At 37.4% G+C, this 27,096-nt stretch overlaps 1 protein-coding gene across 5 annotated transcripts in view; it reads right to left on the reverse strand.

The window, feature by feature from the left end:
- Positions 1–27,096, reverse strand: part of ERG (ETS transcription factor ERG) — a 2,569,778-nt gene that overhangs the window by 2,031,611 nt on the left and 511,071 nt on the right. The gene's annotated exons all lie outside the window — the stretch shown is intronic.

Here is a 27,096-nt window from a genome sequence, read left to right on the forward strand (position 1 = left end):
CCCAGCAAACCCTGTAGCAGTTATAAACTATTCCACAGCAAACTATATTTTATTAAGAGATGGTTTGTAAAATTCAATACCCTTCCCAACCCTGAGTTCACAGCAACCTATGTGTAACTGTTCACAAAGACCCTGTACAACCATGTAAATGGTTGTATAGAGGCTACTGTACCTTCTAGAAGTAAGCCCAAAACAAACTCTGAAAACAAACCACACTGGTGGAATCCTAATCTTAAAATGGTATATAACGAAAGGAAAAAAAGTCATGACTAAAATCAGGAAAAGCAGCTCCCATAATGATAGGAGCTCTATAATTTAAGTCCAATGAGGCCAATTAGAAGGTTAAGAAAATCTCACAGGCTAAAGACAGCCACAAGGCCTTTTACAGCTATGTCAGAAACCTTAAAGGCAGCATGCATCAGTGTGCCAAACTGATGGTCAGTTGTGCCACCTTCACAGAGCAGAGTGACACAGAAAATTTTCTGGCTGACAAACGCAGCTCAAACTTCACCCCACACTCTCCTGCTGCCTCCCCTAATGAAATATCAACTAGCATGATCCCCTCCAACAATTAACACAGGGGCAGGTCCTGGTGGTGCTTGCTAAGGCCAAAACCACAACCTTAATGGGCTCTGACAATATCCCAGGATGCCTCCTAAATAGCTTGAAATATGACCTATCAAGAGCACTTGAATCACATTTTAAGTACCCTCAAAACAGGCTTTGTACTAAGAGAATGGAGGACTGCAATGACTACCCACTTCACAAGGGTGGACCATTAACTAATCCTGGAAACTACAGATTTATTAGTCTGACTAGTCTAATATTCAAAGCCATGGAATGAATTATTATGGAAATGATCAACAAAAACATATGCAACCTTCAGACACTGGACACAACTCAGTCTGACTTTACCAAGGGAAGGTCATGCCTACTAAACCTGCTGGACTTCTTTGAAAAGGACACCAAGGCAAAGGATGACGTGAAAACAATACATACCACCTACCTTGACTTGGCTAAGGCATTTGATACAATACTCCACTTGTGAATAGTTGACAAAATCGTTGAACTGGGCATTGACCCCTATATAACTTGCTGGATGGCCAGCTAGTTCACAGACAGGACCCAGGAAGTCAGGACTGGTGATACCACCTCCACTAAGAGACCAGTCACTAGCAGGGTACCTCTGGGCTCCATGTTGGGACCGCTCCTATTTGGCATGTACTTTTTGAAGATAAAGGATAATGTCAACAGCCTTTGAATGACCAAGTTCACAGATGGCTGCAAATTGGGAGGTATAACAGATTCCCCCAAGACACAAACATCTTACAAGAGGGTCTAACACAGATAAATGTCTGGTGCCATAGTCACGGACTAACAGTTGATGCCAAGAAATGCATTCTAGTGCCTTTTGGGAAAACTGCCAGCCAGGCTAATTACTCCATCAATAAGGTACCCCCTAAGAGTTAACCTGGCAGTCAGGGATCTGGAAACATATGTAGACAGTAATTTGGCCTTTGAGAAACACATGGCCAAGGTAGTAAAACAATCATTCCATGTTGCCCAACTTACAAGTAAGGGCATGGCATCTAGGTCCAAGGAAGTCATAGTGTCACTTTATTTGGCCCTTATTAGACCCATCATCGAGTATAAAGCCCCCTTCAGCATACACCTGACCAGAATTATGCAACAGCTGGAATACCTACAAAGATTCCTTACCATCAGAATTCAGAGTAAAAACACATTTCCCTATGTGACAGTCCTACATGGCAGACAGTAATGCCCAAACTAATATACCCACTCACAACCCCCTCCTAATAAATACCCATGACCCATAGGGACACAAATGGGTTGGACTGCATGGCTAGGCTTATAAAGGCATTGGTGGGTTTTAGCCTAGTATATACCTATGAACCCATGTACCTATTATTTGGGCCAACTAGAAGGATTTCCTAACTACAGCAGAGAGATGATCATCAAAGGCAAGAACTTACCCACAAGGGTGCTTAAAATTCTAATGACAATGCTTAAAGGGACTGTCATCTATGTAGCATGATTAGGAATTACTTCTTTTTTCGAAGTGGAGTTTATATTTTTTGGCATTTACTTCGAGGACATTGTCACTGCATCAGTTATTAGCACAGTTCAGCCCATCCAGGAGTACCTTCATGTAGGTGAATATTCAAATAGCAACCCATAATTTACTGCCAGAAGCAAATTTTGTTAACAGGAGTCATGAGAATACTGATTTTTTTTGCCAATCATATAAATAAATAGTAAGCAAAAGAGGACACACCACCAAGCCTTGAAAAGCCCCACTTGTGATAGTTTTATTTACAAAGGTGGTAACTACAATTCTAATGGTATGTTCTGTCAAGCAGTCAGTTTGCTATCCACCTTACTACATATGGATTGATGTTCAGGTTCACTAGCTTGTCAGTGATGCTTGATGGGGGATAGAGCTGAACAGCATCGGTCTGGTCCAAGTATACTGTGTGTACTGCATAACCACCATTAACTCCTTTAGTTAACCCTGGAAACAAATTTAAAATGTTAAGAAGGCATGACCTTCTTTGATAAAACCAAATAAGTGCAACCCAGGGCTAAAGTATTATCAATGTTTAGATCTAAGGTCAGAATTTATATGTTCCATGTTTTTACAAACATTGCTGGTAAGATTAATGGGTCTATGTTAACCAAGATCACTGGTTATTATGGACACCTCTTATGTAAGTGCATCAGAGTGGCAGTTCTCTAGGCATCAGGGACAGAGACCATTACTACAGTCATATTAAAGATGTTTGATAAATGCTTCAATAAGCCAAGCTTGGGACTAATAACATTTACTGTTTATTATTAATAGCCATGGATGTAGCATTCTTTCCTCTAGAAGGGGCTTCTAGGGCTTCTCCTACAGTAATTTTGGTGGAGTTAGACTGAGGAATTAATGGGCAGTTATAAGTGTGTGAGGTAAAATTCTCACTTAATTTTTCAGCCTGGGTCTCAGATATGTATTTGAGATCAGAACAAATAATATAATTGTGAAACAATTGTGAACAATGATGGGTGATTTTTTTTTCTTATCTTTCTCACACAGTTAAAGATGGATTTATAATTGCTTTTGACATCGATAGATATTTTGAGTTAACAATCAGCTCTGAGTCTTTCGACTGCTCTTATAAGTTCTTTGCTAGCATGTTTGCTTGCCCTCTTAAGATGGGGAATGTGTGTCTGATTGTCTATAAGAACTTCATATGTTCTTGCTTTTGTTGTTGAACTTATTTACGCAAGCATTCCACTTTAAGGGCTTGTTTTTAAATGTCCTCATGTATTTGATATAGTTAGGTATTTCTTCCTCTATATAACTATAGACGTGATAGCAGAACTCAAAGGTAAGGGCTTTAGCTCTATTTAAACGGTTAGTCAGGGCAGGGGTACGTAGAAATTATTTAAGTCATGAAGCAGCTGCAGAAGAATTACTTTCAAGAAGTAAATAAATATGAATGGATTTATTTGGGAGGTACCTCCAGTCTTTTATGCATGAACATCAGCAACTTTTAGTCAGATTTGGCAATGAAAGAAGATACCTGTGGAGTGTACAAGCCAAGGCAAAATTAATAAGGATAAGATCCAGGATACTGTGACCCCTAGAATGATGCTTGCCATCTGCTCTAGGTGCATAGTCAAGGAAGAATTCAGATTTTTTTCCATTTTCAGTTTAAGTCAGTCAGATTATTGAAGGGTAATTGAAGTCACCTGGACTAACTGGATTAGGGTTATCAGGGATATCAGTTGTGACGTTAAGTTAGTTATCATAATCTGTGAAGGACATGAAGGGTGATCATTAGCCAACTGTGAAGTGACACTTGATTTATTTTTGGTTATTTGGAATTCTACAGTTGTCCATTACTCTGAATGCATTACAGGCACTATAGCAAGGGACAGATGGGATACCTTCCCTACACTGAAACCTAGATTTTGATATACTTTAAATATCGTGAGGAAAAGAATGTATTCAGACAGCAGTTGTAGGAGCTACTTGATAAAGCACAACAACTGGAACTTGTTTTGATAATGGGAGACTTGAATATATACATCAGGGAAGACAGAACAGGATATGAAGACTGCCTGGGTCCAAAGGAGTGGGGGCAACAGGAATAAAGAAGGAGAGGTTATTCTAGACTTCCGTCTGGAAAATTGATTGATGGTGGCCAACACATAGTTCAGCAAGATGAACAGTCACAAGATCATATAAAAGAATGGTCAACATGCAACTCAGGTACACTTCCTCCAATAAAGAAAGGGGACTGGGATATAATCAGCGATTGCAAACTCATCCACAGTGAAACAGTCAGCCCACACGGGATACCGTAATCAGCTGCAAGCAGCAATCAGAGAAGGCTCTAAGGTCAACAGAGACGAAGTTGATGACTCTGAAGCTGACTGGGGAAAAAGCAAAGGAATTCAATTAATTATTCAGGGCTCTAGCACCTCAGGATGGAGGGAAAATAGATGGAGTTGAAAAAAAATGGCAGCACCTCAATGGAGCATGTGTGAACCAGGTATGGAAATAAGGTACAGAAGGAAAGCTGATGGTGGAATGCAGAAGTCCAGAAAGTCATCAAAAGAAAGGAGTGCAGGAAAAAGTGTGATGCAGAAAAGATGGGCCAGGCTTAAAAGGAATACTGGTTTGCTAACAAAGAGACGAAGAAAGGAGTTGCAATAGTAATACATCAGCAGCACTGTACCAGCTTCTGGAAGGTGACTCTGTAAATGGCAAGGCAAAGACAGAAGGATAAAGGAGATAGTCAGATACCCTTTATAAGGGATGCCAACAACAACCTGCTGACCAGTCCACATGACATCAAAGGCAAATGGAAGGAGTATTTAAAGAAGCTTCTGAATGAAGAAACCCCCAAAGAAGCCATACAGACCAATAAATGGTCTAGAATGAAAGACGAAGAAGAGACCATCCTAGAAGAAGCAACAGCAGCACTAAGGAAAATGAAGTCAGGGAAAGCAGCAGGCTCAAAGTGGGTCACAGCAGATATTATCAAGATGTTGGGTGAGCTAGGGAAGAAATGGCTTCTGAGTGTACGGGGAAAAAGGTGTATCCCAGATGACTAGAGAGTAAACATACTAGTGCCAGTGAACAAGAACAAAAGGGATACCCACAACTGTGGGCAATACAGAGGTATCAAACTCCTTTCGCCACCTACATGAACATTCTGGAGAAGGTGATTGATAAATATGCAGAACAGTAAAAAGTAAGATGGGAGGTAAGTAGTTTAGATTCAGATCAGGATGCAGCACACTGACCTGATATTTGCAGTCAGACAGATAGTTCAGAAGAAGCTAGAGATGAGGAAAGAGTCCAACTGTGCATTCCTAAACTTGGAGAAAACATATTGCAAGGTCCAACGAAAGCTGATTTTAGCAATCCATCAATGGTTCAAAATCCTAGAAATATCTATAGAATTAGTGCAGGCTATGAACAAACACCCAATGACTCAAGTATGAAGTGTTCGGTCTCACAGCTGGGTTCCTGGTGGGAGTGGGTATGCATCAGTGTTTGGCTCTGAATCCACTGCTGTTCATACTACATTGGCAAATAGGTCAGAGTAGACTGATCAATAAAGTTGCTGTAAGCAGACAATGAGCCAATACAGCCACACTCGGAGTGAGAACTTCAGAAGATGATATTGGAATGGAATGCAAAACTGAAGGCATGTGGGATGAAACTGGGTACAAACAAGGCAGCTGTTATGGCAATACATGGGGGAAATAAGAAAAAGCTGAGAAATGAAACAGAATCGAAAATAGTGGAATGGGTTAACAGCTTCAAGTATCTGGGAGGGGCGGTTGAGGAGAAGGGAAGCATGAATAAGGTGGTAAAAATTAGAATCAGCTGGCATACAGCCAAATGGTACAGAGTATCAGGGGTAATGTACAACAGAATAATGCTAAAGAGACTGAAAAGTAAGGTGTACAAACAGTGGTGCAACCAGTACTGCTTTATAGTACAGAAACCTGGGCAGTAAAGACATAGCAGCTGAGGAAGCTACAGGTGATGGAGATGAAGATCCTGAGACCAGTGCTCGGATGCACACTGTGGGACAGATGGAGAAATGAGGACATCAGAGCATAAGCTAAAGTTGCTTCAATTGCAGGTAAAGGTCAAAGAAATCAGATTACTGTAGTTCAGCCACATATGCAGAAAAGCAGAAGACAATCTATTGAAGAAGATATGGGACAGACAGGAAGAAGGCAAGAAGAAATGAGGGCATCCAGCACAGAGGTAGAAGGCCTGTGTGAGAGAAGACCTCCGACAATCATGTATGGCTATTGTAGAAGGTAAGAGAATGGCATTAAATTGACAGAGATGACAACAGCTGACACAGCATCCCAACCCTATGCAGAAAATAGGCAAAGGGAAATTCATGATGATGATGATGATGGTAATGTCATCAGTACAGGCTGCTCCAGAGTTCACCAAATGAAGTTTTGTATTGAAGGTAAGTTGTTTTTTAACATCTTATCACTTGTGACATAGGCACATTTACATTTTTATAAAAGTAATCAAACTGTATTAACAAGTTAAAGATAACAAACATTATACTTCACATATACTGCTATATATCATATAACTTAAGCAACATTACATAAATTATTCAATTCCTGTCACTTTTTTAAACAAGAAACAGCTTTATTAAATCATCACTTAAAATATAAGCAATCACAATTGATATAAAAAAAAACAAACCACAACGACACAATCCTAGTTTCAAGCATTTTACATAACAAACCATGCTGATACACTCCCAGTTATAAACATTATACGTCACTTATAATCTACCCAACTGTTTTCAGTTAAACACTACATAACTCATTTAAGTCCTGCTTTCTTTTAAACCTCATTCCTCCCATGTATGTATTGTTCTCACAATTCCCATTTTTTGCTATGTAGTTTGCTCCTACCTTTTTACCTTTTTATTTATTTATTTATTTATTGACATTTGTTAACCGGGTTTGTCCAACTGGGCTTGTGGCCCATTTTCAGTGGAGAACCGAGGAGAAAAGCTCCAGTAGTACATTTTAAACAAGTACAATTTTAAACAATATTGATAATAGCAGTTATGCTGCAGTGGTACGGCGGTAGCATTGTTACCTCACAGCAAGAGGTTCTCCCATTCGATTCTCGGCTGGACTTGGGAGTGCCTTCTGTGTGGAGTCTGCATGTTCTCCCCACGGTTGGGTAGCGTTTGAAAGACATGCATGCGTAAATGGGCGTGCCTTCGTTGAAGGTTGGGAATTTAGCTGGCACCTCAGCGTTTCGTAAAAATCTACTGCCAATCATTAGCGGATCGGAGTTCCGCTGTGGCGACCCCTTACCGGGAAAAGCCGAAAGACAAACAACAACAACATTGATATAACAGCAGTTATAGCAAAAAGATTCACATATGTTGGGTTACATGCATAACTTTAAAGTTGCATTAAAAAGAAGCTAAGTAACAATTTTACATTGATATAGTTCAATAGGTCAACAATAAAAAAATTTTGTTTGCATAAAATTATGCAAATGCATAGTAGACACATTGGAGAGAGAGAGGTGTAATGAGGTACTAAGTATGGTCCTTTTGAGGGTACATAAAGGGTAGGAGACTAGCTAGGGTCATGGCAAGGGCGGGTTCTGGAATTGAGAAAATAAGCTTTTAGTCATTTTTAAAATGTGAGGTGTGGGAGATTGAATGTAAATCAAGGGGAAGTTTGTTCCAAACATGGGCAAGGGAGTGTTTGTAGAGTAGTTTGCCTACTGACCATTTTGGGTGGTAGATATCCAGTAATTGTTGGTTAGAAGTACAGAGTTTTCTAAAGATGTCAGTTCTAGTTGTTTTATCTCTGTTACTATATTCACTACTTGTAATATAGTTGATTTAGATTTTGATTTCCATTTTCTAGTAATTGCTTTTTTGGCAGCCACCATAATAAGAGACAGCAAGGCCGTAACATGTCTAGTCAAGCCCGATTCTGTATCATAGCTCAGAAAAAAAAATCATCTCCCTCATCACACCAATTTGCCCATCAGCATCTCTGACAATGCATTCCGCAGGGAATCCTTAACTCATTATATCCGAGTGACACCTCCAGGTGCATCTGCAGTTAACTCCTACTAATGCCTCTAGGCATCAAATATTGTTGTTCACATTTGCATCAATAATTCCAAAACTATGTTATGTATAAGGTTTTAAAAGATTTCATCTTAAAGCTTACACAATGGCAAATTCAACTGCATTATTAATTGACCTCTGTCTAGTGCAGGTAAAGAGAGATTAACTGTTATTTTTATGATATTAATTTATATAGATATAATTTTCACATTTTTCTAAATATCTCACCAACCCAGTTACAAAGACAGAACTCCTTAGCCTCATATGATATCTCTCAGCTAGATGAATAAAATGCTGCTGACAGTATGTGTGTAACTTGAGTGGTTGCTGAAATACTGCAAGTTGTTTACAAAATATTGCAAACGTAATAGTTATTGTACTTGCTGTGTATTATAAAATTCAGTTTAAGACCTAGAACCTAAAGAATACTTCCACTATAAAAACAGTTTGTGCTGAAGGGTTTCCCATTTATACTTCTTTCATAACCCCTACGGTTCCAGAGATATGAACACTTGTTTGAAATGTGAGGATGTAATTTGACTCTGTCAAAAGGCTTAGGCTCCACTCATTCGAAGATATAGTGCAAACTTCCTGAGCTCAATTGGAGTGAATGAGTTAAAGTCCGCCAACTCAGTGCAGTCCCAGAAAATATGTTCCCAGTTACCCCTTTCTTCCCTGTCACACCTCCAACATTTGCTATCTACCTGAGGAAAAATTTCCAAAGAAAAATCCTAAATATTCTAGAGTTTGTTGGATATTTAGTAGACATACATATATAGGTTCATAGGTAGGTACTAGGCTATCTGCCGAAAGGCATTTATAAGCCTAGCCAGAATGTGTTGGCTTTCACCGCCCCCTTAGATTATTTCCCTGTGCCTCTGTCCACCAGAGCCAATGAAGTGATTCCCAGGGTAAACTTTCTGTATCCCATCCACTCGTCAAGGTTTCTTTTGAAGAGTGTTAGCGAGGAGCTCTGCCTAATGTAGATTGGAATCCTGTTCCAAAGCATAGGACGTCTCTGGGACATATCCTCCCATTGTTTTTTTTTTTGTGAATTACTTATCCAGTCTCTCTTCCCAATCCTTTCTAACCTCCTTTGATTGATTCTTATAGTTATCATGCAATATTTTATACACTCTACTAATTATTCCTTTTTTAATGGCAGCTTCTATTCTAGATTCTACTAAAAACTGTACCAGTGCTGGTCTTTCATTTAGGACCCCCCCCATTTGCTATTAGGATGGGACTGTGTATGGGTGTGTGTGTGTGTGTGTGTGTGTGTGTGTGTGTGTGTGTGTGTGTGTGTGTGTGTGTGTGTGTGTGTGTGTGTGTGTGTGTGTGTGTGTGTGTGTATGCGCACATGCGCGCGGGTACGGGCATGCGCGCAGGTTAGAGTTACACTAAGATAAGAAAAAGGACTTTGCTCCTCACCTCACCTTACTCATGTGTACCAACCCTAATCCTGATGCTGCTGCTGTTCTAACCTCAACCTTAAACATTAACTCATGAAAAACATTTTCCATAACAGTACTGCTGTTCAGACAATTTTGTGTTTTGGTTACATTCATTTAGATTTGAAGAGGTTGACAGAGTGAATGGCAACCATACTTCTACTGGAACTTTCATAATGCTCTCACATACATAAATATATATGCCTATGTACATGTGTGTATGTATGTATATACCGGACCTGTATTCTCTGCTGATACTTAGTTTGCATGACAATTCAATTTCATGTTCCAAGTTATAACACTGTTTTTCTTGCCTTCAGAAACATACAAGGATCTCATGTCAGCTTCACACATTTTTTTTCATACTAAGCCAAAGAGGAGTGGGGGGGAGGAGTTAGAAGTGGAATGCTTTTTTAGATATGTTTTCTGAGAAACCATCTTGTTTTTTGTTACAAATAAATAAAAATAAATTGAATTTCTTCACAAACAGTTTTAATTCCAATTTGGTATGGACAAAGTCCATCTTTCTAGATGGAGCAAAGGTAAATACCTTGGTGGTTAACTTTATGCAGGTTCAATCCACCTTAAAACTACTGTAATTAAAAATATAAAAATGATCAGAAACCTGGAAAACAATTTGTTCATGACCTATAAAACTGTTCTCATTTATCTGCTGTATTTGTTCCTTCGATTCTTCCTCTTGTTTCATGTAAACTGGTTGTTCTGTTGGGTAATCAGCATCTTCTTTCTCCTGTTGTTTTGGTATGTCCTTGTCCTCTGACTGGCTCACCTCTGTGACCCATGTATGACCATTCCAAAAAATTGTGCCCTCTGAGTTCTGATGCGTGGTTATTTGATTCTTTGTTAACTGTATTAAAATTATTAAAATGTGAAAAGAAATTTATGTTCAATTGAGTGGATACGGGTATGCTCATTTTTGCTTGTAATCATTGTAGTCCCAGTGTAACTTTTTTTTGCAGGGAGACAAATAGTAGATCCTGGTTAAAACTGGCAGTAATATTACAGACTTCATATTGCAGTTTATCTATCTCATACCCATTACACTTCATCAAAATACCCAGAAATTCGAAACCCACACGGTCAAAGAAGTTACATAATTCCCCATACATATCAGAATTTGATGTCAGTCCATTAGGGATTTTCCAAAAATGTAAGCCTCTCAACATCCTCCCACTAGAAATATACTTTTTCAAATGAAGATTATCAAGTTGCAAAGATTTCAATTTTTTTATTTTTTTTGTCTAAAAGGCTAACAAAATCCATAAGTGAGATTGAAAATTGGACAGTTTCATTATGTCCACATGTAAAACCAAAGTTATGTGGATTCTGCAGCCATAAACCTAAAGTCCACCTCTGTCAGAGTGCTGTATTAATTTGAAGCTCCTTTGAGACCACTGATGTTGGTAGTAGGTCTGTGGTTCTCAGCTGTCCAGTGCAAAATGTTAAGAGTAATACAATCCTTGTCACTCAGTACTGGATTTAGCAAATTAGGTGGATTTTCCTGTCGTGAACTGCCCTGCTGAGAATCGATAGCTGTTTGTTCATTCATCCATTTCATCATCTGGGTAAGAGAAATTAAAAGTTTTTCAGCAGTGTTTGCTGGAATCATAATTAGTGTGCTGCTGTTGCTGCCAGTGCCTGATCCTTCATTAAGTCCGGCAAACAGAAATTGAGAGGACATACTCTCCAAATATAAGTTCGTGAAAATTAACAAACAGGGTGTCATGGTTGTTGTAAACTCTCTAGCTAATAGTGCCAAAATGCTTGATTTAATATATGATGAAAGTTTTAGTTCTTATTCTGTTAATAAAATAAAAATAGTTCACCTACGATTAAATATGTACTTATATGAATTATGCAATGATGGTTTAATTGATAAAAATGTGTTTGATTATTTAACAGTATGCCACCGTGTGACAGCTAAACTCTTTTGTATTCCAAAGGTTCACAAAAATGCCAGATAACCTCCCTATAGGCTCATTACATCTGGAAATGGTTCAATGATTGAACCTCTAAGAATTTATATAGACAAGAAACTGAAATTAACTTGAAATCTGTTTCCACACATCTTGAAAGATTTGTGGGACTTTCTAGAAAACATCTGTGACTACACTTACAAAGAAGAGACTTTACAGGTTACAGCAGACATTAAAGATGTTTACATCCATTCCACAGGATATTGGGATGGAATGGTTCCATAACAGTCTTATTAAATATGATAAACTGTCCACAAAGGACATGAATGTTGTTTGTGAATTGATGGAATATGTACTGAACAACATTTTTTTTTAATTTTGAAAGGGAGATATTTAGATAAATTGCAGGGACTCCAGTGGGATGTGTGTGTGTCCCTATATTTGCAAATCTGGTATTAAGCTATTGGGAAAGATAGCTTATTTTTAATATGACTGAGATGAAATATGTAAAATTATACTTTTTTTTTTTTTGGATAACATTTTTTATTGTTTGGGAATGCAGTAACAAAGTATTGAAACATGTTTTTATAAAATTCCAACTTTACATCTTTCTTAAAACTGACTTACAATATATTTGACAGTAATATTTAGTACTTGGGAATCAGTTTAAACAAAACAGTAGGACGCACAACATTTGGCTCTACTACTTAAAGTAAACTCACCTTTTCCAAAAGTTACATTCACTTCAGAAGTCACCACCCTATGTGGCAGAAAAGACATTTGGTGAAGGGGCAATTGATAAGGCTCTAAAGGATTATATCAGACAATTTTAACTTTGAAAAACAAATGGAATTACTGTTTAATATGTTAAGGGCAAGAGGAAACATCAACACTTTGTTAAGCTATTTGGGGAAAAGATGAGAAACAAAAGATACGAGAGATACATGCCCATTTAAAAAAGAAAGGAATCATTTGATAATGTTAATAACCCAGTGTCAATGGGGGAGACCTTTGAAAAGCTATGCTATTAAGATACAGTCCTGATGGTGTGCACATTAAATGTATTTTAAAAAGGAATTGGAGAACAGTTTTTTTTATTTTTGAGACTGTTACAGACAGTATGGCATACATCTTTTGTCTTTTAAAACAACGGGGATATTTTTTTAGTACAAAAAGACAACAGAACAGGTTTTATAAACAAAAACAGTACATGAACAAAATCTGGTTGTTTTAAGTACTGTAAGATTTATGAATGAAGGACCTTATATAGCAGTACCAGGTTATCCAAAAAACATCCCTTGTCCAGGCCAATTTAATTGCAAGACTAGGGGAGTAGTATACATCACCAGTTGCCTATATTGTTATGTATTTTATGTTGGCAAGACAGAAAGAGAACTTAATAGAAGGATATATGAACATCTTCATAGTATTTCTAAGGGCGATGAAAATAATGATTTATATAAATACTTTAATGTGTGTAAGCATTTTAAATTTTTGTTTTCTGTGGTGGGCAAAGTGTCTGAATACTTTGGAAATGGTTAGTAGGCGAACACTATTGCATATCATAAGGTTCTCTGTCAGATTAGGCTGAATTCAGCATGTTACCTAGGGTTAAATGATGGTATACCCTGTAGCTCATTTGGTCAGGATAAAACAGACGAACAATCATGGGTTCAGTTCAAGCAACTTTATTCCACACAAACACATCAGAAATGAGGCTCTGTAACTAAAACCTAAATAAACTTATAAACAGACTGACTACCACACTCATACATGTTAACACTCTGGCTGTTCTCTCAAAATGGCACTGCTGCCTGCACATGCTCAGTATTTATATGCACGTGCTACATCTGGAAATGCTTCTTAAAGGTACATACACACGGTCTGATCTACATCCTCCTTCTTTGATAAATAGTCCATATACGAAATGACAGTATGCAATGACATGCAATTTACAGAAATTATATTTTGACATGCAATTATATAAAACTAATTCTCTGATATGCAATTATACAAAATTAGACACATATAAAACAATTATGTCCAGGTTTCTGCGTATTTTACACTAGGTCTAGAAATACGACCTGACCGTGTAACAAAAAAGTCAGAATTGGATCTAGCAATGGGGACTGTCTTCAAGGGATGTTCAACTTTGGGGACATCTGGGACATCATCAGGAATGGAAATGGATACTGCGACATGTTCTTCATTATGACTATTGTCAGGGTTGCTCTGAGATCTACATTCTGTATCACAGGTACAATGCTGCAATATTGTTTATGATATGATACAGGAAGAAGATGTTTACGGTTTCTCCTGTACTCTGTACCCTCAGATTCCACTAAGTAGGATCTCAGCTTGGTGCATATACCTCTCACTTGACCAATTCGATGAAAGGCTTTCGACATTTGTATCCTCACTGTCTCTCCTTCTTTTAATGGATGAAGAAATCTGCTCGTTTTATCATAGGTGGACTTCTGGGAAGAGCGCTTCTTAAAAAGTTGGGCTTTGATTGCTCTGTTGTTTTTAGCATTAGGCACCAACAAATTAGAAGTGATATTCAAGGTTGTTCTGGTTTGACTAGATAGAAATCCCTGACCAGGCGAGCCTAGTAGGTTGTCATGGGGTGTATTTCTGAGACTGAGTAAATTCAAAAATATACCGGTACTGTCACACTTTGACCTCTTCAGTAACTGTGTTACACTCTGTACTGCACGTTCAGCAAGACCATTTGACTGTGGATATTCAGGACTACTAGTAACGTGGATAAAGTCTCACTCTTTAGCAAATCTCTGAAACAACTGACTGGTAAACTGAGAACCGTTGTCAGAAATAACTTTGTGTGGACTACTGTGGATTGAGAAATGACATTTCATCTTAGTAATAACAGCACTGGACATTAGGATAGGTAGCAAATCGATCTCAAACCAGTTCAAATAGGAGTCTACCAACACTAAGTAAAGCTGACTGTTCCACTCAAATATGTCAGTTCTTACTGTTAACCAAGGTAGTTCAGGAATTTGGCTTAGTCGAAGTGGCCCTTTTTGCAAATGTGGCTTAGTACTGTTGCACTATGAACAAGAAGAAAGCACTTTATCAATGTATTTTGCTAGAGAAGACCGAAATACTAGTCCTCTCACCCTTCTTTTGGTAGATTTGGAACCTGGGTGGCCAAGATGCAAAATCTGAATGTATTCACATTGTAAGGAAGTAGGAACAACAACTTTTGGACCTTTGAAAATGATACCATCTTCATCCACATCTCATCTCAGTCTGGAAAATAAGGTTGTACTTGTTGCAATACACAGGACTGCTCTGACAACCATCCTACATTGATAAAGTGGTTGAGCTTTTGCAAAATTTTATCAGCCTTTGTATGATCTCTCATTTCATCAAGTCTTGTGGTAGAAAAATTATGCATTTCCATGACATCAAAGCCAAAATTCTCTTCATCGAGCTGTTCTGTGGTATTGCTGAGCAATTTGGATAAGGTATCAACCAGATGAAGAAGTTTACCCCTCATATAGACCATTTTGAAATTGTACTTTTGCAATTTGAGCATCATTCTTTGCAGTCTTGCTGGAGAGGAATGCATAGGCTTCTTTAAAATAGTGACTAGAGGTTGATGGTCAGTTTCTATTTGGATAGCTCGGCCATAAATGTAATCACGGAACTTCGAACATGCGAACATTATTGCCAAAAGTTCCTTCTCAAGTTGAGCATACTGCATCTCAGGTTGGGTAAGAGTTCTAGATGCATAGGCAACAGGTCTTCCCTCTTGAAGAATAACTGCACCAAGACTGAACTTTGAAGCATCACAGGAAAGAGAACTACTGGTTTGTGGACATCATAGTAGCTAATGTAAGTGGGTTAGCAATTTGCTGTTTGAGGTTATCAAATGCTCTCTGGTGTTGTTCTAACCATGACCATCAACATTTTTGGTGTTGTTCTAACCATGACCATGCAACATTTTTGCATGTCAGCTCTCTTAAAGGTGCTGTTAACTCACTAAAGTCAGGGATAAATTTGCTCAAATAGTTAACCATACCAAGAAAACTTTTTGGGGCTTGGGCAATGTCTGGAGCTGGCATCTCAAGAATGGCTGCTTGCTTAGAAGGATCTGGTCGTAAGCCTGTACTAGTAAATAACTGACCTACATAAGTATTTTCTAGTAGTCTGAATTTACACTTCAGAGGACTGAGCTTTAAATTCACTTCATCCTCTCTGTCCACAACTTTCCTGATGTTTCTGTCATGCTCTGCTTCACCATTACCTCCAACCAGTAAAACATCAACTATTATAGCAAACGGATAGCATGAAAAAAGTTGTTCCACTGCACGCTGAAAGACCTCACTGGCAGAATTTATTCCAAAAGGCATCCTAAGGAATCTTTACCTACCAAATGGGGTACTGAATGTAGTCAGTAGTGAAGATTTGCGATCAAGCATTACTTGCCAAAATGAACACTTTGCATCTAAGACTGAAAAAAAACAGTGACATTTGGCAATAGGGTTGCAATCTCCTTGACTGTACGCATAGGATGATGAGGTCTTTTTAATGTCTTGTTCAAGTTAATGCACATTCTGAATTTATCTGAATTTTTCTTATGAGCAGTTACCATGGAAGACACCCACTCATCTGGTTCTGTGACTGGACAAATCACACCCTACTGCACCATTTTGTCTAACTGGACCCTGACCTTGTTCTGCATAGCTACTGGAACTCTTCTTGCTGATTTGACCACTAGACTGACCTCTAGGTCTGCTTTCATGGAGAACACAACTGGAAGTTTTCCTAACTTGTTGTCAAAAACATCAGCAATATAGTATCAGTAAAGCTGGAACTGGGACATGTACATACATGATGTACTTCTTTGGTAAAAGAAAGCAGTTTCATTCTTAAACTGTCTCTGAGACCTAATAATGACTGCACAGGTCTTCGGACTACATAAAACTGCAAGCTGTAATAAACCTGCAAGTTGTAACAGTTCCTAGCCGAACAGCATGAAAGCACTAGTGAGCCATCGGTGTGAAAGTCTTCACCTCCATACGCAACAAGCTTCACACAATTGCTCAAATTAAACTGCTCACCAGCCCTCACTTTAGCAAATGTTTTGGCGGACATTACATTGCACTTTGAGCCAGTGACTACTTTGAGCTCTGTGGGTTTACCAATGATCAGGACAGTATAAAATATTTCATTCTTTGCAAGTAAATCTACTGAGTTAAACTTTTCACCGACCACACTGATACACCATCTACAAAGAAAGTAGGGTTGCAACTTTATACATGATCAACTTGCTTTTTTGAGTGACCTTTCTTAATAACTGAATGAGGCTTGCTTGATTTACAAAACTTTTGAAAATGGTTCCATGTTTTACACTTATGGCATTGCTGACCGAATGCTAAGCACTTCTCCCTTTTAGACTCATGATTGTATCCAAAATTATGACAGCTAACAATAAGACTTGATTTGGGTTTTGCTGACTCACTCTTGTACTGCACTCATCATGCCCTTTTTACTGAGCTAGTCTTGGAACTTGCTAGAAATCTACAAGATCTCCCTGCCAACCCCCACAGGGGTTGCAGCTGCCATGTGCTTAGGCCTGTTTGCACTTGCCATGCGTTACATGCTGTCTACATTTGCTCTGGAGACTGTTGAAACCATGCTCTTGTCACTTGCAAGCATATTTGTATGCCTTTCTGTGAGGCCAGGGATTTGACAAAACTCTATGGCTTTGCTTAATGTTAAATCACTATCACAAAGCAAAATCTTTCTCACTGCAGCACTATTAACACCACACACAACCCTGTCCTTTATTAACTCATCTTTCACGTCACCAGATCTGAACATTTTACCTTTATTTCTCAAGTCAGTGATATAAGCTGCAAAGTTTCACCTGGATTTTGGTCTCTTGTATAAAATAAGTGCCTCTATAATGTAACATTTGTTTGGGGGTTGCACATTTCTCTAAATTTACATTTTAAGTACTCAGGGTCCTCCCTTGATTCAGCAGGTACCACAATATGATGGTTTTCCCCATCTCCTGCATATAGTTCTGGTGCATACACAAATTAACACACTCTTTCATTGGCTTCTGACCCAGCTAAGTTAAGCAAAATGAATGCCTTCTTATATGCATCTTTGTCAGAAAAAGCTGCTTGTATGAAAATATCGTATTCCTGCTCGAATACTCTCTAATTCTCTGCTATATTATCTATATTATGATCAAACACAAGCGGAAATGGTCTGTGAAATGCCTCTGCCATATCAACACACAGCAGTGAAGGTGTTTGAAATCACATAGAACATATACACATAAATATATATACCAGAACTTTATGTGTTGCATGCTGTCTACGTTTGCTCTAGAGACTGTTAAAACCATGCTCTTGTCATTTGCAAGCATATTTGTATGCCTTTCTGTGAGGTCAGGGATTTACAAAACTCTTTGGCTTTGCTTAATGTTAAATCACTGTCATGAAGCAAAATCTTTCTCACTGCAGCACTATCAACACCACACGCAACCCTGTCCTTTATTAACTCATTTTTCAAGTCACCAGATCTGAACGTTTTACCTTTATTTCTCAAGTCAGAGATATAAGCTGCAAAAGTTTCACCTAGCTTTTGGTCTCTTGTATAAAATAAGTGCCTCTGTAATGTAACATTTGTCTGGGGTTGCACATTTCTCTAAATTTACGTTTTAAGTACTCAGGGTCCTCCCTTGATTCAGCAGGTACCACAATATGATGGTTTTCCCCATTTCCTGCATATACTTCTGGTGCATACACAAATGAACACACTCTTTCATTGGCTTCTGACTCAGCTAAGTTAAGCAAAATGAATGCCTTCTTACTTGCACCTTTGTCAGAAAAAGCTGCTTGTATGAAAATATCATATTCCTGCTCGAATACTCTCTAATTCTCTATTATATTATGATCAAACACAAGCGGACTTGGTCTGCGAAATGCCTCTGCCATATCAACACACAGTAGTGAAGGTGTTTGAAATCATGTAGAACATATACACATAAATATATATGCCAGAACTTTATGCCAGTACTTGTAATTATGTCCACTAGCACAACAAACTCTTTGAAATAACTGCACTTTGCCAAATAAATCTAAGTAGCACAAGAACACTTTGAAATCACCGTACTTTATGAAACCACTCATCAGTGTAAGAAATACTTCAAAATGACTGAACTTTGCGAATAAACTGTACATGGCAGAAAATGCTCAGAGTAAGAAACATTTCAAGATGAATGCACTTTGCAAGTAAACTATACACAGAGCAAGAACCTTTCAAAATGGCTGAACTTTGCGAAATAACTCTGCAGAGTGTAAGAAATACTCTGAAATGGTGGCACTCTGCAAATAAATGCCCACAGCACAAGAAACTTTTCAAAATGGGCAAACATTGACTGCACTTTGCAATATAACTGTACTTTGCACACAGCAGACTCTTTAAAATAACTGCACCGTAATAAAGCATACACTCTGCAAACACTTTGCAGACTCGGAGATACTTTGAACAACTCTAGTTACGCTTTGAATGGCTTTGGTCAATGTGAAACAGTAGCTTATGCCCAAACACAGTCTTTTACTAAACAACATGCAGTTGCCTTGCTTTTTAAGCTTAATTTGCCCTTTAATTGGACTCATTATGCCCTTTTATTTATATTTATTTATTTTATTTATTTATTTCAGTTTGATTACCGGGGAGGTCCACTGGGCTATTGGGGGCCCGTTTTCAGTGGAGGCCCAGGGAGAAAAGCTCCAAAACAAGAAATTATTACAGTTCAAATATATAGATTACAAAAAATAATTTCAAAGAACATGCAAATAGATAGGATTTCTAATTTACAAAGATAATTTCAGTAAACATGTAAGGTCTTAGGCACTCTATGTAACAAGTATCAGGTGGTTACAACAGAAGAAACACTAACATTTCCAGTTTAGTTTAGGGAGAAAGGCATCACAAGAAATAATACAGTTTTACTGTGTTGTTCACTAAGCATAATACTTATAGGAAGGAAATAGGCAGGAGAATAGAAGGAGGTTAGTCTGGGGCAAATGGAGTAGAAAGTTTAGGTTTTGTAGGCTGAAGAGTGCAGTTGCAAATTCTGTTAAGATAGAGGTAGGAATGAAGCTAAGTTTTGAAGTTATTTAGGTTGGTACATGTCCTAAGTGACAAGGGCAGAGCATTCTATTTCTTAGCAAGTGTAAAGGATAAGAGATGCTGGCCAGCAGGGCGCTGGGGTTTTTCAATGTAATCAGGTTGTGTTGAGAATATCTAAGTGGTCAAGAGGGGGTATAAGGGTGCAGGATATTCGAAAGGGCAGGGCAGTTTGAAGGCTATAGTAGTAGCTTGAAGGCTAGGGTCAGTTGGAGGAGGTTAAGTTGATAAGGAAGTTCAAGCCAGTTTAGGGTATGAAGGGAGGAGCAGTGATGAGAAGAGGATTTGGCATTTGTGGCAAATCTGGCGATTTTGTTGTAGCATAGCTCTAGTTTGGAGGTAAGAGAGGATGAAAGATTAGTTAGCAGGGGGGCACCGTATAGGAGGGTAGGAAGGAGGAAGGTAGAAGCAAGGGTTAGTCTAGTGTGAGGAGAGAGGAAGTGGTTGTTTCTATACAATAGACCTAGTTTTATGTGTGTTTTTTGATGTTCAGTTGGATATGTGAATTAAATTTTAGTTGATCATCGATAGTGACACCAAGAAGTTTGGAGGAGGATACGATTTCGATAGAGGAGTTATTAAGGCTGGAAATTTGGAATGACTGTTTGTCGAGAGAGGAGGATTTAGAGGTAGAGAAAAGGAATATCTTAGTTTTGTTGGCATTTAGGGAGAGGTGGTTTTGTAGCATCCAGTTTTCAGTGGTTGAGAAGGCACTTTGGGATAGGGCTTGGAGGTCTGTTAGGTTAGAGGCAGAGCAGATTAATGTTGAATCATCAGCGTATTGTACGATTTTAGTGTTGGGGATGGCCTTGTAGAAGTCATTTATGAAGATATTGAATAGTAGTGGGCCGAGTATGGAACCTTGAGGTACTCCAGTAGGTGTAGGAAGAAAAGTGGAGGTAGCTTGGCCCCATTTTACTGCTTGGGATCTGTTAGAAAGGTAGCTGGAAAACCAGGAAAGGGATTCTGAGGAAAGGTTGAGATTTGATAAGTGGTTTAGGAGGTGGGTATGAGCGATGGTATCAAAAGCTTTGGATAAATCTAGAAGGACAGTAGATACTATATTACCAGAGTCACGGTCATAATTATCTAATTATTTAATAATTATTAAAAATTTTAATCTCTTATCATGCTCATTATACTTTCTTTGTGCCAGTTTTACTTTCAACATGCTCGCTATGCTAACCAAAGGTAATCCTGAGCCCCATATGAACAGTTCTGCTAGCTTTATCAAATATCGGTTTCCAACATTTCGTTTAATTAATAATGCAGTTTGTGACTTTCTTTTGCTTAATAACACATTTTTGTGCTACTCATTTGATTAATAATGTGTTTTGTGCCTTACAAATGTGTTGTTTCATTTTCTTTACTAAATAAATCATTTGTGCAGTTTTCTTCACCTTTAGCTCGTTTCTGGCTGTTTTTTTGTTTGTCTGAGCTCGTGTTTCACTCAAACTGCATAGTCTGCCCTCACCTTCAACTTCGCACCTCATGGCTTGAAGAAGTTGTTCTTCTAATCCCGGTTCTGACACAATGCTGCTTGTGTGGTCAGGATAAAACAGATGAACATTTGTGGGTTCAGTTCAAGCAGCTTTATTACACACAAGCACATCAGAAATGAGGCTGTGTAATTTAAACTTAATTATACAATGACTGGCCATTAGTATTCAAAAATGTGCACGCTGATTGGCCAGCCCAACCAGCATGACCGTTGTAAATCCCACAATATACCAACAGAAAAAGGTCCAGTCACCTGGACTTTTCTGTTCATATATTCCAAAACTTTTATTTTTTTTTCACCAAAAATTTAAAAAAAAAAACCTGTAGTTCGTACTCCGGACATACCCGAGAGGCAGCATGGAGGAAATACAAAGACAATCAGGTACGTTATTTAAAACTATAGACACATACCTGACTTTCTTTGCATTTCCTCCATTTTGTCTCTCTCTCTCTCTCTCTCCTACCCCTAAAGTAGCCCAAACTTTTTTTTTTTAATAATAAAAAAAAAAGAAAAAAACGGAGCAACTGAGACTTTCTTTTCTGCATTTCTTCCTTTTCAAAGCATTGATGTACTGGGTATACATGGGAACGCAAGTCCCATATGCATGTCCAGTGCATCAAAACAATGCAGCAGTATACCACCAGCCATGCAAGAACAGTAATGCATTGTTATACAAAGACATTATTTAAGAAAAGTAAGTATTTTTTTTCTTAAATAATGTCATTGTATAATAGCAATAACCGACTCCGTGGTTGTGGTATATTGAAATTTACCCACAGTTGGCTTTATTTAATCACACCAACCATGGGTAAATCTTCAGTATACCACACCACATCGCCAGTTATTGTGCAAATAAACTTAATAAAGAAACTGACTACCACACTCACACATGTTATCAGCCTGGCTGTTCTCTCAAAACAGCACTGCTGCTTGCACATGCTCAGTAATTATATGCATGTGCTATATCTGGAAATGCTTCTTAAAGGTACATACTCACACTCTGATCTACACCCTTGGGTTTTGTTTTAGACATGAAGGCAGTCAAATTATCACAACTATGTAGTTCTTTCATGATTACTTTTTAAACATAATACATTTTTTTTTATTATTTTTTGGTAGTAGGGAATGTTTACAATATGGAATTTTAAAGATTACTTTACATGTTGAAGTAGGTTTTACACAACTGTTCACCTATTTCTTTAGGAATGGCTGTTTTACATCACATGACTTGAATAAAGATCAAATGATTACTTAGTATTTACAAATGGTGGCTGTTACAACATGTTTCATTCTGAAAAAGTCCTGCATTTTTTGGGATGAAAACGCTCAATAAATTTCACTTTGGGCTAAGTATTACTTGCTAGTGCATTGTTTTATTTTGCTAAGGATGAACTGTGATGGCTTGGATTTTATTAGTTGCTTATAAGATTATTACTTCTACCTATTTTAGTACTACATCTAAGTGTGAAATATAGAGGATTATGATTGGGGCACCAATCATAACCCATCTATTATGTGTTCAAGACATGAATGCCAAAAAATTCACCGCGATAGCAAAGTGAATCTTGGCATACATGTCGAGAACAGATAAATTAAGGTTATTCTTGGAGAACCAATCATAATTATTTTAGTGCATGGAGCTTTACCTGCTCCATGTACTTTTAGTTACAGTAAAAAAAGAAAAAAAGAAAAAAAAAGCACTAAGTATTTTGACAGCTTTCAAGGTCAAAAAGCACATAGCCACTTAGAGAACACTGTCAGAAAGGCAGTGTAACACAGTCCCTTACATTTATGCCCATCTTGCAATCCCTCTAAACCATCCAGATTTTCAGATTTTCGCAGAATGTCCAGATTTTTGCCTCATTTGTTTCCTCATAAAGTCTGATTTTCAGACAAATCACACAGGATATGACACTGAACAGTGACATACATTTGAATTTCAGAGTTCATATCCTTCAGAGAAATTGCAGGCAAATACACATCCTGTTATTAGAGCTACTTTCTAACAGGAAGGGACAACTTAATATGGATAGCAGGCAGAACCAAATCTTTTATTTTACTGGCGTCATTTGCTGGTCCTTACTGGCAGATTTTACAATGTACTGATAGACCCAACACTCAAACTTAAGCAGAGGGTGCTTAACATATCTTAAGGTTGGGTCTCACACCACTCTAACACTTTACTGATTTGTCTTTTCCAAATATCAGAGCACATTCACTGCACCCTATGCACTACATTGATTCTCCTACATGAAAGAAGGACAGGACAAAAGGCAATCTTTTTTTTGTGTGTGTTGAGAATAATTGCTCATTTTTTTCAAGTTGGAATGACCTTATCACAAAACTATATAAGGTAAGTGTTGGCATTCTTCATGATGTGCCATTACTTTTTAGAATTTCAGTACATTTTCAGTAAACGATGTCATTGTAAAAACATATACTTGATGAAAGGAAACAAATGCCTGAATGGAATATCTGGCTATGGGGTAGAAATACTGACTCCTGAAATTGTGTAAAAGGGATGTCTAATTTACCCCTTCCCCTATGGTGCAATGACTAAAGAAGTGGTGTACATAGAAGAAAAGGTACATAAAGGGTGAAAGTTACCTTCCTGATTACATGCTTTAAAATGTACAGAAATAGAACAGTGGCAATGTGCATAATTTACTGGCATTGTATACAGTATCACTACCTCGGGTTAATTCATTCTGCTACTGTTAGTGAAGGGAAGTGACTTAAATATAATCTGTCATACTGTGTAGCATACCTAAAACCTTCTATGCATAGGTAGTATAATTCTAGACTAGAACAGAACTGTAATAAGAAAGTGTATTCTACACAACTAGATATAATGCACATGTGCTAGAGGAGGCTGAAATACTCCACCAGAACCAGCACATGCTGCATTATTGCTCACCTTCCTCATGGAGCTGTGTGTGTGTGTGAGGGGGGGGCATGCTCTTGCAATCTCATTTCCAGTAACACTTGTACACAGCAAAGGCAGTTCATGTGCTGAATGTATTACCTGGAATGCATGTAGTGTACATAAAGCTCCTCTTTCCGATCCTTACTTCTCATTCATTTTTGTTATCCAGTAGTGAATGACATGGCAACTCAACAGCAATGAATGTAACTGCTGCAGTAATAAAATATAAGTATATATTCTGCAGATGAGATTTCTATTTGTTGTTATTAGAATCAGTCTTTTAGAATCCAAAGCAGACCGCATTGCACTTACTTCATGTATTTTGAATTGCCTGTACTTCAGAAGTTTGATTTTAGTCTAACTGTCCTGACTTGCTGCTTTAATCTCAGTGTGTATGCTTAACCACCTACAAGTAAATTTGATTTTCTGTCTCATTTGAGCGGTCCTAACAATTCTGATGTGGATTTGATCAGTCATTCGTCTTCTCAAAGTTAACCCTAATGGACAAGTACAGTAAGATTGCTGATTTAAATTAATTACATCTGGCCCAGAAGTATGGCATACATGCTGAAAATACCACATAACGGCTGAATATTCCCTGGTCCTAACTGTGGGAATCTCAAACACCACTGATTTTGCATAAAGACATAGGAATGATGCTCTTCTCACTGCTAAAGACACAAGCCTTTTCCTTGCATGACTGGTTAAAACAACTGCACTTGGTTCTTATGACACACAATGCTGACTTAAGAGTCTGTTAAGGTATTCATGGTAGCTTTTTTAGGAAATCAGTTAATGTGCATCCCTGTGTTCCGTAACAACTTCAGTGAAACCCTTTAAGCTAGCCTTTTTTTCCTTATTAATTACAGGACTTTAGTCGGAGACCTGAATCTTATTATTGAACTTGTCCTGCTATAACTATATTCATTATTTGCACTATAACCCCTACACTACTTTCTAAATAATATCTAAAACTTACACGTCTATATTTTTGCTTATCAACTTAGTAACTTGCTGTATTTTATTTTCTTGTTACACATCTTGATAAGTTACCTTTCCACTCATCTCTAAATACTCATTATTTAGTACTGTAGTAGACAATGAACATACAGGCATTGAAGATGGAGCCCACTCATACTTTCTCCATTATCCCACAAAGGGTTTGTCACCAAGTTTTATTAATCATTGTCATAAAATATTTCTGCCAACCTCAAAAATAGTTAAAGTTATAATATTTATTGAAATGATTAAACAGGACAATATTCATTTATGTACCTACAAACATTGCTAAACAAGTTCAAATATTCAGATAAGTGATTCCTTTTAAGCTTCCAGTCCATATAAGATATCAACACAAATATCTAATCTTTAAAATTGTACAAAATGCTTGTGTCAATCTTTTTTTTCTTGAATTGGTCAAATACATTGGATGAAAATGCATATAATTCATCTTTATTATCATTTATATACCTCACACAGCTTGAGCTCAGTATCTTTTAAAACAGGATAGTCCTGATCTCCCTGTGTGCATCAGATTCAGAAATATGAGATACAAATTATCATCTCTTTTGACCACTGAAACAGGAATGACATTACTTACCTTTTTATACTTTTTATCAAGAATACTACATTTCTACAGATCAAATATGTATGTTTTCTATACTGCAACAGTAACTGATGCACTGTATTGTTAAATTAATTTCTCTGAGTAAAAGTTAGAATACTTAATACAATTAATTATCTTCATTATTCTAGTAATTATTTATTAATCATCTTTTACAAGGTAAATAAGTCTTGCTGATAACTTTTTTCAAGTAATTATCCATATAACATAGTATAAATGTATTAAGTACCTTATCAGATATATTGAGTTGTATAAAGAAAATCATCCTGAACTTTCCATTTCTCTTCCTCCTTTACTTTTTTTTCCTCATAATGGTTTCCTCCCCCACAATTTCTTGTTTGAATCAGTTTGGAAACATTCTAGTCCAAATTACAGTTTCTTCATTTAATATTTCAAGATTTCTCTCAGTTAGATTTCAAAAAAATATAGTTTGGAAGACCTTCTCAGTGTTGCAAGAATTTCTAACTTTATGCATTAGATGATTTCTCACTTCTGATGCCTAGTTTTCAAACCCATAAGTGATTAGACTTTATAATTTTGACCAGTTTCTGATCAGCAAAAATTTATATAATTCTCTCTCTAATGCTCAACAAGATCTTAGCATCCCACATATCACTCTATAAACGTTTTATCTTTTACTTTTAAATATTAACTTCTTCTCATCAAGTGTTATACATTTAAATATCAAGCCCGGGTATTTATATATTTATATAACTGGACTTGTTCAGCTTTTTCTCCATTTAAAACCATCCATCCACCCAGCCCCTCCTTATCCAATTTTTACACCATTGGATTGGGGTGACACTTCAGCTCTGACCATCACTGAGAAACAATGTTCACACTGCTGGGTGGCTAGCCCTGCTGATGTTGTCCCTTTTTTGTTTTTCTTCTAAACACTGATATTTTTATATTAATCTTAATATTAATCTGATATTATTTTGTGTTATCTTCCAAGATTTGCAAACTTCTTTTTAATACTGGAAAACTTAATTTGAGTAACAACAGATAACCCGCATACCACAGGGCAGAGATTTCTTTTTTGTCCTCAGTTTTTCCTATGTCCTTTTATTCCCATGTTAAACTTGCTATTATTTTGCTTATATGCATTATAAATTGCCAAAGTTCTAAAACGACCTTTTCCTGAAACCTTTATTGAATGGGAGTCATTTTGTGTACTCATGTTAAATGTTTTTATTCTGGCCTAGTTATTGCCATATACAGTAACTTCTTTATTAAGAGTATGAAATTGTTCCTATATCATTTTAGAATTTCTTAGCCATGCTCTTCCAAAGCTTCTGTCAATCCACATTA

Source organism: Protopterus annectens, chromosome 5.part0, assembly GCF_019279795.1.
Source record: "Protopterus annectens isolate FY-2018-M chromosome 5.part0, PAN1.0, whole genome shotgun sequence".
Lineage (NCBI taxonomy): Eukaryota > Metazoa > Chordata > Ceratodontiformes > Protopteridae > Protopterus > Protopterus annectens.